This window comes from Rana temporaria, chromosome 1 (assembly GCF_905171775.1).
Source record: "Rana temporaria chromosome 1, aRanTem1.1, whole genome shotgun sequence".
NCBI classification, from domain to species: Eukaryota; Metazoa; Chordata; class Amphibia; order Anura; family Ranidae; genus Rana; species Rana temporaria.
The window spans coordinates 78105579-78116118 of NC_053489.1; positions in this window are offsets into that span (position 1 = coordinate 78105579).

The following is a 10540-nucleotide window of genomic DNA, read 5'->3' on the forward strand; positions in this document are numbered from 1 at the left end:
ATAAGTCGTGTTATTAATCTTAACTCCACTAATATCCACATTCTCTCGTAGTCTACATAAGAAAGGCTCCAGGATAAGTATAAAAATTATGGGTGACAGAGGGCAACCCTGACGAGTGCCATTCGACAGGGAGAAGGCCTCCGACAGGACACCATTAATTTTGATTCTAGCCGTAGGGTATGAATATAAGAGGTTAATGAATCCCAACATTCGATCTTGTATGCCCAGGGATTTAAGGACATCTAACATATAGTCCCAGGCTATCCTGTTGAAGGCCTTCTCCGCATCGAGGGACAAGAAAAAACCCGGAGATTTTGATTTGATGAGCCAGTGTTGAACATGTATAGCCTTTATGGTGTTGTCCTTAGCCTCTCTTCCCGGCGTAAAGCCCGTTTGGTCGAGGGATATTATTCGAGGTAATAAGGGAAGTAAGCGATTAGCTATGATTTTAGCATATAATTTGATGTCGTTATTTAAGAGGGAAATGGGTCTGTAATTGGAAACAAGGGTTTTATCCTTGTTAGGCTTAGGAATCATGACAATGTGGGCTTCTAAGAGATCATTAGGAAGTGGGGACGGGAAAGGGCTAGAATTAAACGCGTTAAGAAATTGTGGGATCAAGACATCTTTGAAAGATCTGTAGTAGTTAACCGAAAAAGTTAAAGGTTGAAGGTTTTATATCTTGTGTGGACATTGCAATTTCTACAGACTTTCTTCCCTGGACAACGAACTTAGAGGTAACGTGCAAAACCCAAAATCTAAACCAGCAGCTCCTTTGGGGGTTAGTGCTACACTTAAAATGAATGCAATGTCCAGACTTCTGTATTTATTGCAGGCGCTGCCCATCAAGATACCCCGATCTGGGCTCCCTGGGGGTAATTGCCCCTCCCCTCCATTAAGGTTTTTTTTTTCTTCTCTCGCTCTCGTTTCTCTATCTTTCCCTTTTCTACTTCTTTCAATAAAACAGAAACAAAATGTGATGAGCACAGATGTTTATGTTTACCCTATATTAGACTTCAGCGAGTGGTATGAGTCTGACTGAATAGTAACCTTTACTCACATGCAACTGTTGACATGGTTTTTAATACTTGCTATGATCATCACAATCTATATGTAATGCAAAGTTGTCTTTATGTTTGTATCCGTGTCTTATCTTTAAATATAAAATAAAAAAAGTTTTTAATACTTGCTATGATCATCACAATCTATATGTAATGCAAAGTTGTCTTTATGTTTGTATCCGTGTCTTATCTTTAAATATAAAATAAAAAAAGTGATATGGTTCAGAAATATTTAGACAGAATAAAGGTGTATACCTGTACCAGATGGCATACACCCACGGATCCTAAAAGAATTGAGCTCTGTAATTTTAAAGCCATCTAATTTTTAGAGACTCATTAATGACAGGAATAATACCACTGGATTGGCGCAGGGCCAATGTGGTGCCCATATTTAAACTATAGACCTGTAAGTTTAACTTCTATAGTTGGGAAGATACTGTAACATTTAATAAAAGACCACATAGATGAGTTCGTGCTGGAAAAAAAACTATTTAAAGCGGTGGTTCACCCTGATTTTACACATTCTGTCTATGCCAATGCTAGGCATAGACAGTAACCAAACGATTTTTTTTTTTTTTTTAGGTCCTCCTTACCCCTTTTTCGGAGCTGTTTCCGACCTGTCACTCAAAATCCCCCGCGGGGAATGGGCGTGTAAGGCCATTCTCCCCCGTCCTGTCAATCATTTTCAGAGACTCCTCCAGGAGATGCGCTGTGCTCAAATCGCGCCGGTCACGTGAGTACTCCGGCCGTTGTTATGGCAACCATGTAGTGTTGACGGCGACGCTCGCCGTCAACACTGCACATGCGCGGGATCGAGCGGTGAATGCTGGGAGGCCAGCATTCACCGTATCCCGGAAGAAGACCCTGTCGGCTTCACAGTGCCCACAGGAAAAATGGAAATGGCCATCGCCAGAAAATCTAACATATCCTTTTCGGTATTTCAGCGCTTACGCCGGCTAAAGGAGTGGGACACCCTCGTAGTACGGGAGTACAGGTAAGCCCTGATGATAATTGCAAAAAAAAATAATAAATATCCCGCGGAACCCCCGCTTTAAGCAACAGACAGCATGGATTCATGAAAGACAGAAGTTGTCAGACAAACCTGATTTCTTTTTATGAAGAGGTAAGTAAAACCCTGGACAGAGGGGTGGCAGTGGACGTGGTATACTTGGATTTTGCAAACGCGTTCGATACAGTTCCGCACACACGGCTCATGTGTAAGGTAAAGTCTACAGGATTGGAAATGTCAGTTTGTAAATGGATAAACTGGCTAAAAGACAGAATTCAGAGGAGTAGTGGTTAATGATTCATACTCTGAATGGTCTAAGATTATTAGTGGTGTACCCAGTGCCGATCCTGACCTCCCTAAGGGGCCCTCTACGGCAGCAAAAAAAGGGAGTGGTTTACACTGAATAGTGGGCGTGGCTTATATGGGCGTGGCTCTGAGGGTGGTGAGGTTAGAGTCTGAGATGAATGAGGGATCTAGGGAGAAAGAAAGAAAGAAAGAAAGAAAGAAAGAGGGAGAGGAAGAGGGTGAGTAGGAAAGAGGGAGTGAAAGAGGAAGAGCAAGGAAAGAGAGAGAAAGAAAGAGGGAGAGAAAAAAAGAGAGAGAAAAAAGAAAGAGAGAAAGAAAGCGGGATGGAGGGACAGCAGGCCCAGATCCTTCACCACAATAGAAATATGTGTATTCCAGAAAATTTTAACAAATCAGCAGATAAAGATCCTCCAAACACCTGGTGTTTGCGCTTCAATCATCCCGGCACCATGTTTGTTATGGGGTCAGGATGATTGAAGTGCATTATTTCTAATATTACATTGTACTATAAAATGAAATCATTCAACTCACCATAATGCAGAATCAGTGGAAGCCCGGAGTCCCTCCTTGCATCAGGCATTCCCAGCGGAGTCCCCCCCCCCCCCTTACATCAGGCGTCCCCACCAGCGGAGTCCCCCCCCCCCCCCCCCTTACATCAGGCGTCCCCACCAGCGGAGTCCCCCCCCTTAAATCAGGCGTCCCCACCAGCGGAGTCCCTCCCCCCCCTTACATCAGGCGTCCCCACCAGCGGAGTCCCCCCCCCTTACATCAGGCGTCCCCACCAGGGGAGTCCCCCCCCCCTTACATCAGGCGTCCCCACCAGGGGAGTCCCCCCCCCTTACATCAGGCATCCCCACCAGGGGAGTCCCCCCCCTTACATCAGGCGTCCCCACCAGGGGAGTCCCCCCCCCCTTACATCAGGCGTCCCCACCAGCGGAGTCCCCCCCTTACACTAGGCGTCTCCAGCGGAGTCCCCCCCCTTACATCAGGCGTCTCCAGCGGAGACCCTCCTTACATCAGGCAATACCAGCGGAGTCCCCCCCTTACATCAGGCGTTCCCACCAGCGGAATCCCCCCCTTACATCAGGCGTTCCCACCAGCAGAATCCCCCCTTACATCAGGCGTTCCCACCAGCGGACTCATCCCCCCTTGCATCAGGTGTCCCTAGGGTGACCACGCGTCCCGGATTGCCCGGGACAGTCCCGCATTTTGCAGGTCTGTCCCGGGCACGTTTATTCCAGGACAATACAGTGTCCCGGAATGAAACTGACACAGCCACCCTCCGGGCCAATCTGATGCCCACAAAAAAGGCTGCCACATCACCGCTTTACTCATTGACAGTACTTGTCCTTGCCAGGAATGCTTGGAGGAGTACAATCCCGCCCCCTTCTTGTGATTGGATAAATCATAAACCCCGCCTCTTGTGTCCAATCACTGTGCTGTGATTAGTTACAGCACAAGCTGATTTTTGGGAAGGGAGGGTGTCCCTGAATGGTAGTTTGGAAATGTGGTCACCCTAGGCAGGGCCGTCTTTAATATGGTTTGGGCCCTGGGCAAACATTTTTTTTGGGCCCCCCTCCAGCTTATTTTGGGCCTGGCTGGTTCACATGTATGTTTTGGCGGTCCTCATTTGTGCAGGTACAGCAGCCCATTGATTTGAATGGGCTGCCATGCCTTTGTTTCCTGCAGAAAAAGGTGCATTCAGCATTTTAAAAATACAGTTGCCTTGAAATCCATTCTGCTATTGCACCATGCTACTTACCTGCAGTTCTTGCACACACAGACGCACTGTGTTTTTAAAAGCGTGACCTAAACGTCTAAAAATGCAGCAAGTTTGACAGTGCGGGAACTGCAGATAAGTCACAGCAGACAGCATAATGGACAGACAGTGCTGTATTTCAGTGCTTGATGGGAATAGGCGTGCAGTGTGCGCAGCCTATTACATGAGGCATGCGCTTTTCTTTGCAGGAAACGCAGGCATGGCGGCCCATTCAAATGAATGGGCTGCTGTGCCTGCGCAAATGTGGGCCGCCAAAACACATACATGTGAACCAGCCAGGCCCAAAATAAGCCCATCCAGCAGTTAAATACAGACAGTAATGCCATGTGCTCTGAGGCCTTACTCAGCCTGGTCTGTGATTTAAAGAGTTCCTCTATTTTACACATGGCATGGCATGGGGTCCCATGGTGCTAAAGCAGAATGGACAGAAGGTGCTGTGATCCCCATGCCATGCCATGTGTAAAATTGAGGAACTTTTTAAAACACTGACCAGACCTGCAGTGAATCATCAAATATTATAAAGACTTTGGGCACACTCTACAGAAAACTTATATTTACAATATAGATTAGCAAACAGTGACATACCTTGAGGAGCAGGACATGAAGAAGTCAGCCTCGGGAAGAGCAAACTGGGGATGTTATAAAATCACATTCTAATTCACTTTTATATACAAGCAGCACCCAGTGGAGAAGTGCACGTCTAAAGGGAAGCTGTACATTTTAAAACACTGGGAAGGGAAGCAGTACTGTCACTCGCTGCGTGCCGCTGATGATTTTCAGCCTGATTTGTGGGCAGCACAGGGGCTTAACGGGCGGCAGGGCCGCCATCAGGAATTATGGGGCCACTTACACAGCTTCAGGCATGGGCCCCCTGGAGCAGAGAACCGGGGGGGGGGTGCTGCCGCCTGAAATTGAGAAGCAGGGGGGGCTGCCGCGAATTTAGAAGCGGGGGGCCCTTTACAAAAAAAGAAATAAAGAAAGAAATAATGAAAAATATAAATAAAAAAAGGGGTGTAGCCATCCGGGGCCCTGGGCACCACTGGGCCCTTTAATAAAAAGAAAAAAAGAAAAAATATTTATAAAAAATATATATATATTTTTTTTAAAAAGGGGGTTGCCCTCTGGGCCCTTTAATAATTTTTTTTTTTATAAAAATAAATTACAAAAACCTCTGGTCCCTTTAATAAAAAATAAAAAAAATATATATAAAAAAGAAACATTTATTAAAAAAAAGGGGGGGTTGCCATCCAGGGCCCTGGGGACCTCTGGGCCCTTTATTTAAAAAAAAATTAAAAAATATATAAACAAAAATAAAAAAATAAACATTTATAAAAAAAATAAAAAAGGGTGTTTGCCACATGGGGCCCTGGGGACCTCTGAGCCCTTCAATATATATATATATATATATATATATATATATATATATATATATATTAAGAAAAAAAAAAAAAAAATGAATTATTTTTTTAATAAAAAAAAGGGGGGGTGCCATCCGGGGGCCTCGGGGTCCTTTAATAATTATATATATATATATATATATATATATATATATATATATATATATATATATATATATATATATATATATATATATATATATAAATAAATAAATAAATAAATAAATAAAAGAAATATATAAAAAAAAAAAATTATAAAAAAAAAAGGGGGTTGTCATCCGGGGCCCTGGGGAACTACGGGCCCCTGGGGACCCCCAGACCTCTAAAAAAAAAATTGGCCTTTAATAAAAAATAAAATATATAAAAAAAAATATATTTTTTTTTATTTAAAAATAAATAAAAAAAGGGGGGTTGCCATCTGGGGCCCTGGGGGCCTCCGGGCCCCTGGGGACCCCTAAAAAAATTGTCCCTTTAATAAAAAAACCTCTAAAAAAAATTGGCCCTTTAATAAAAAATAAAATAAAAATATATTAAAAATATAATTTTTTTTTAATTTAAAAATAAATAAAAAAAGGGGGGGTTGCCATCTGGGGCCCTGGGGACCTCCGGACCCCTAACAAAAAAAAAAAAGTTTTGGGCAAATGGGGCAGCTGCCCCATTTGCCCTGTGGTAAAGACGGCCCTGACCCTAGGTGTCCCCCCCCTTACATCAGGCGTTCCCACCAGCGGTGTGTCCCCCCCCCTTACATCAGGCGTTCCCACCAGCGGTGTGTCCCCCCCCTTACATCAGGCGTTCCCACCAGCGGTGTCCCCCCCCCTTACATCAGGCGTTCCCACCAGCGGTGTCCCCCCCCTTACATCAGGCGTTCCCACCAGTGGTGTCCCCCCCCCCCCCCTTACATCAGGCGTTCCCACCAGCGGTGTCCCCCTCCTTACATCAGGCGTTCCCACCAGCAGAGTCCCCCCCCCCCTTAGATCAGGCGTTCCCACTAGGGGAGTCCCCCCCTTACATCGGGTATGATCCCCAGCAGCAGAGACTCTCTCTGGTCTTCAAGAAAATGGCGGCCAGCGGACACATTGTCTTTGCCCGGCCGCGAACCTCTAGCGGTGGCAGCGGTGGATGCCATGACAGAGAAAAATCGGGACCCCTGAGTCATTTGCGGGGCCCTACGCATATTGCGTAGAGTGCGTATAGGGCAGGTCGGCCCTGGGTGTACCCCAAGGTTCAGTGTTGGGACCCTTACTTTTTAATATCTTTATAAATGATATTGGGTCTGAGAAAGTAACATTTCTGTCTTTGCAGATGACACCAAGCTATGCAGTGGAATAACATCCTTACAGGATGTCTCCAATTTACAAGCCGACCTTCATTCATTGTCTAATTGGGCGACTATGTGGCAGATGAGGTTTAATGTTGATAAATATAAAGTTATGCACTTGGGGGCTAAGAATATGCATGTGTCATACATACTAGGGGGAGTACAACTGGAGGGATCCATAGTGGAGAAGGATCTGGGGGTTTTGGTAGATCATAAGCTCAATAATAGCATGCAATGCCAAGCTGCGGTTTCCAAAGCGAGCAAAGTCCCTTCTTGTATTAAGAGAGGTATGGACTCCAGAGAGAGAGATATAATTTTGCCCCTGTTCAAATCATTAGTAAGACCTCATCTGGAATATGCAGTTCAGTTTTGGGCCCCAGTTCTCAAAAAGGATATTGGGGAACTGGAGAAAGTGCAGAAAAGGGCAACCAAACTGATAAGAGGCATGGAGAAGCTCAGCTATGCGGAAAGATTACAGGAACTGAATTTATTCACTCTTGAGAAGAGGAGATTAACCACTTCAGCCTTGGACCATTTTGCTGGTCAATGACCGGGCCACTTTTTGCGATTCGGCACTGCGTCGCTTTAACTGACAATTGCGCGGTTGTGCAACGTTGCTCCCAAACAAAATTGGCGTCCTTTTTTTCCCACAAATAGAGCTTTCTTTTGGTGGTATTTGATCACCTCTGCGGTTTTTATTTTTTTGCGCTATAAACAAAAATAGAGCGACAATTTTGAAAAAAAAATGAATATTTTTTACATTTTGCTGTAATAAATATCCCCCAAAAATAAATAAATAAAATTATTTTTTTCCTCAATTTAGGCCGATACATATTCTTCTACATATTTTTCGTAAGAAATAAATAAAAAAAATCCCAATAAGCGTTTATTGATTGGGCAAAAGTTATAGCGTATACAAAATAGGGGATAGATTTTATGGCATTTTTATTAATTTTTTTTTTACTAGTAATGGCGGGGATCTGCGATTTTTATTGGTACTGCGACCTTATGGCAGAGACTTTTGACACATTTTTGGGACCATTGGCATTTTATAGCGATCAGTGCTATAAAAATGCATTGATTACTGTAAACATGTCACTGGCAGGGAAGGGGTTAACACTAGGGGGCGAGGAAATTATGTTCCCTCATTGTGTTCTAACTGAAGGGGGGTGGGACTGACTAGGGTAAATGACAGATCTCTGTTCACACATTGTATGAACATGCGATCAGTCATTTCTCCCCCTGAAAGGAACAGGAGCTGTGTGTTTACACACACAGCTCCCGGTTCTCGCTCTGTAACGAGCGATCGAAGGTGTGTAGCGCTACCCCCAAAGGAGCCGCTGGTAAGTTTGGGATCTACCCTCTCTTGGCTCGACTCGCCCCTGTTTAATTAGCTCGAACCCTCCCTTGACACACCTGAAGCCTGGTAGAGGAATATTGTGACCCCTGCTGGGCTGAAATCACAATAGCAAGCATGCAATATTCAATGACAATAATGATAAAGAATTACCTGCTGTGGCAAACGGTCTCTCCAAGCAAGAAAATGTACTCCACACAGTGAATATATTTGAATGTAAGGGGTGAGTTTACTATATAAAGACTCAGAAAACAACAGGTGTAGGATTTATACATAAACACAATCAATAGTAATAACTCAGTCTGATTCGCAAGGGCCCTTGCAGGAATCAGTAATCAATGTAAGCTAATGAGGTTTATCTTTGAACTTTGGAATGGTACCATTCATTAAACTAAAAGGGAGTCTATGCTCATGAGCGGCCCCTAACGGACAAGTCTACAGATTAGTCAATATCTGTGTTGCGGCCGGTCGGTGCACATAAAAATTTGTAATCCACGGGTAACAATTGGCGGAATAAACTGAGTAACAACAATGTCTAAGACCGCAGGGCCTTGGTGGAGTGATCGCCCGCCAGCGTCAATCTCCTCTACGGTACACTGACACGATTTACCAGGCCTCTAAGTTTCAGCTATGGGCCGATGGGTGTCTGTGGCCTGTGAATTGGTACTGGGTGTCTATAATAGCCAGAAAGTCAGAAGCTGAGCATGTACTCTCTCACCTGACAGGCCGACCCGCCTGATTTCTCCTCAGAAAGGGGCGCGTTGGTAAGGCACTGCTCCGCAGCACGAGAGATCCCGGACGAGGGTGCTCCACTGTTTCTGTTGTCAGCTGTGCTGCCTCTTCGATCTCCGGGAACACAGGTTTGATGCTGGGGTCTTGCTTCTATCTAGATGGCTGGTCTCTCCGTGAATAGGCCCAGGATCTGGCCTAGTGGCACGGCTGTGGTTATTAGCAGCTCCGCTGAGGAGAGAGTGCAGATCCTGAGAGAGCGAAGTTAGCCCCTCCCCTTTCTTAAATAACTTCCCATGTCCATTCTGACTGGCTGAGTGGAATTGTCACATGTTCCAATGGTACGGGGCATTGCGAGGGGCGTAGCCTGTTCTCTCCTTAGAGTTAATGGAGTCCATATCTCCTGCTACTCATAGCCCCACAATGCATAACTTCATAACAATGTCCAACATATTTACAAACGTGAATGTAATTCCAGCGGGGATGACCTGTCGTGAGACTCTGACAGGATGACCCCGCTATAGGTGGTTCTGGCCAGCTCAGTAGATTGCTTTAAGAAAGGCCTGGGTTCTTTCCTAAATGTACATAATATAACTGGCTAATAACATTTATAGGTAAAGTTGATCTGGGGAATATCCAATTGCCTCTCGGGGGATCAGGAAGGAATTTTTTCCCCTGGTGTAGCAAATTGGATCATGCTTTTCTGTTTTTTTTTCCTTCCTCTGGATCAACTGGGTATAGAATTGGGTATATAAAATTCAGAGCCAGATTAAGAACATCATGGGCCTGGTGCTGAGAATTTTGGTGGGCCTTTTATAAATAATAAATATACAAACAATTTTTTGTTATAACAAATTAAATTAAAGAGAGAGAGGGAGGATGAGAGAGAAAGGGGGGATGAGAGAGGATGCGCATGAGCATGTATGGGAATGACATCAACCAGCCCAGCCAAGGCAAGTGATCGAAGGCACAGAGCCCAAAAGAAAGACCGGGTGAAAATGGAAGCGCCCGGGACCTGCCGGACAGATCACAGATCGAAGCACTGGAGGGCTCAGTCTGACAATTGAAGTGTACCCTAATGTGCTAATATGCTGTGCATATATGTACACTATGGCATAACCTACCTCAGGGCCTCTAAAAAGTAGTAATGTTAGCAAAGTTTACTACCGCTTTATTATCACAGGATCCCAGGGGGCCTCTCATGGGACCCCCTACTGACCCGGTGGCCCTTGGGCAGTGCCTAAGTGCATAGTTGCCAACATTTCAAAAAGGGCTATATTTAGAGTAGCTGAGATCCCCTATGTTCCTCTATATATCACAGTAGAAATCACAAAATGAAATGAGTACTAATAATGGGCAGAACAAATATGAGGACTGAGAAGATTTCCTTTAGGTGAACTAACAAAAGTGTCTCCATTCTAGAGCTGGTAATATTAAGGATATTCAGTATAATTTTAAAGAACTGTTTTTGTGGGTAAGAGGCGTAGGAGAGGAGTAGGGACAAAATAAAACTGGGAAGTATGCGCAGGTGATGGAGAGGAATGTGGAGGGTCTAACAGTGGGCTCTATGTACAGGAGAGGAG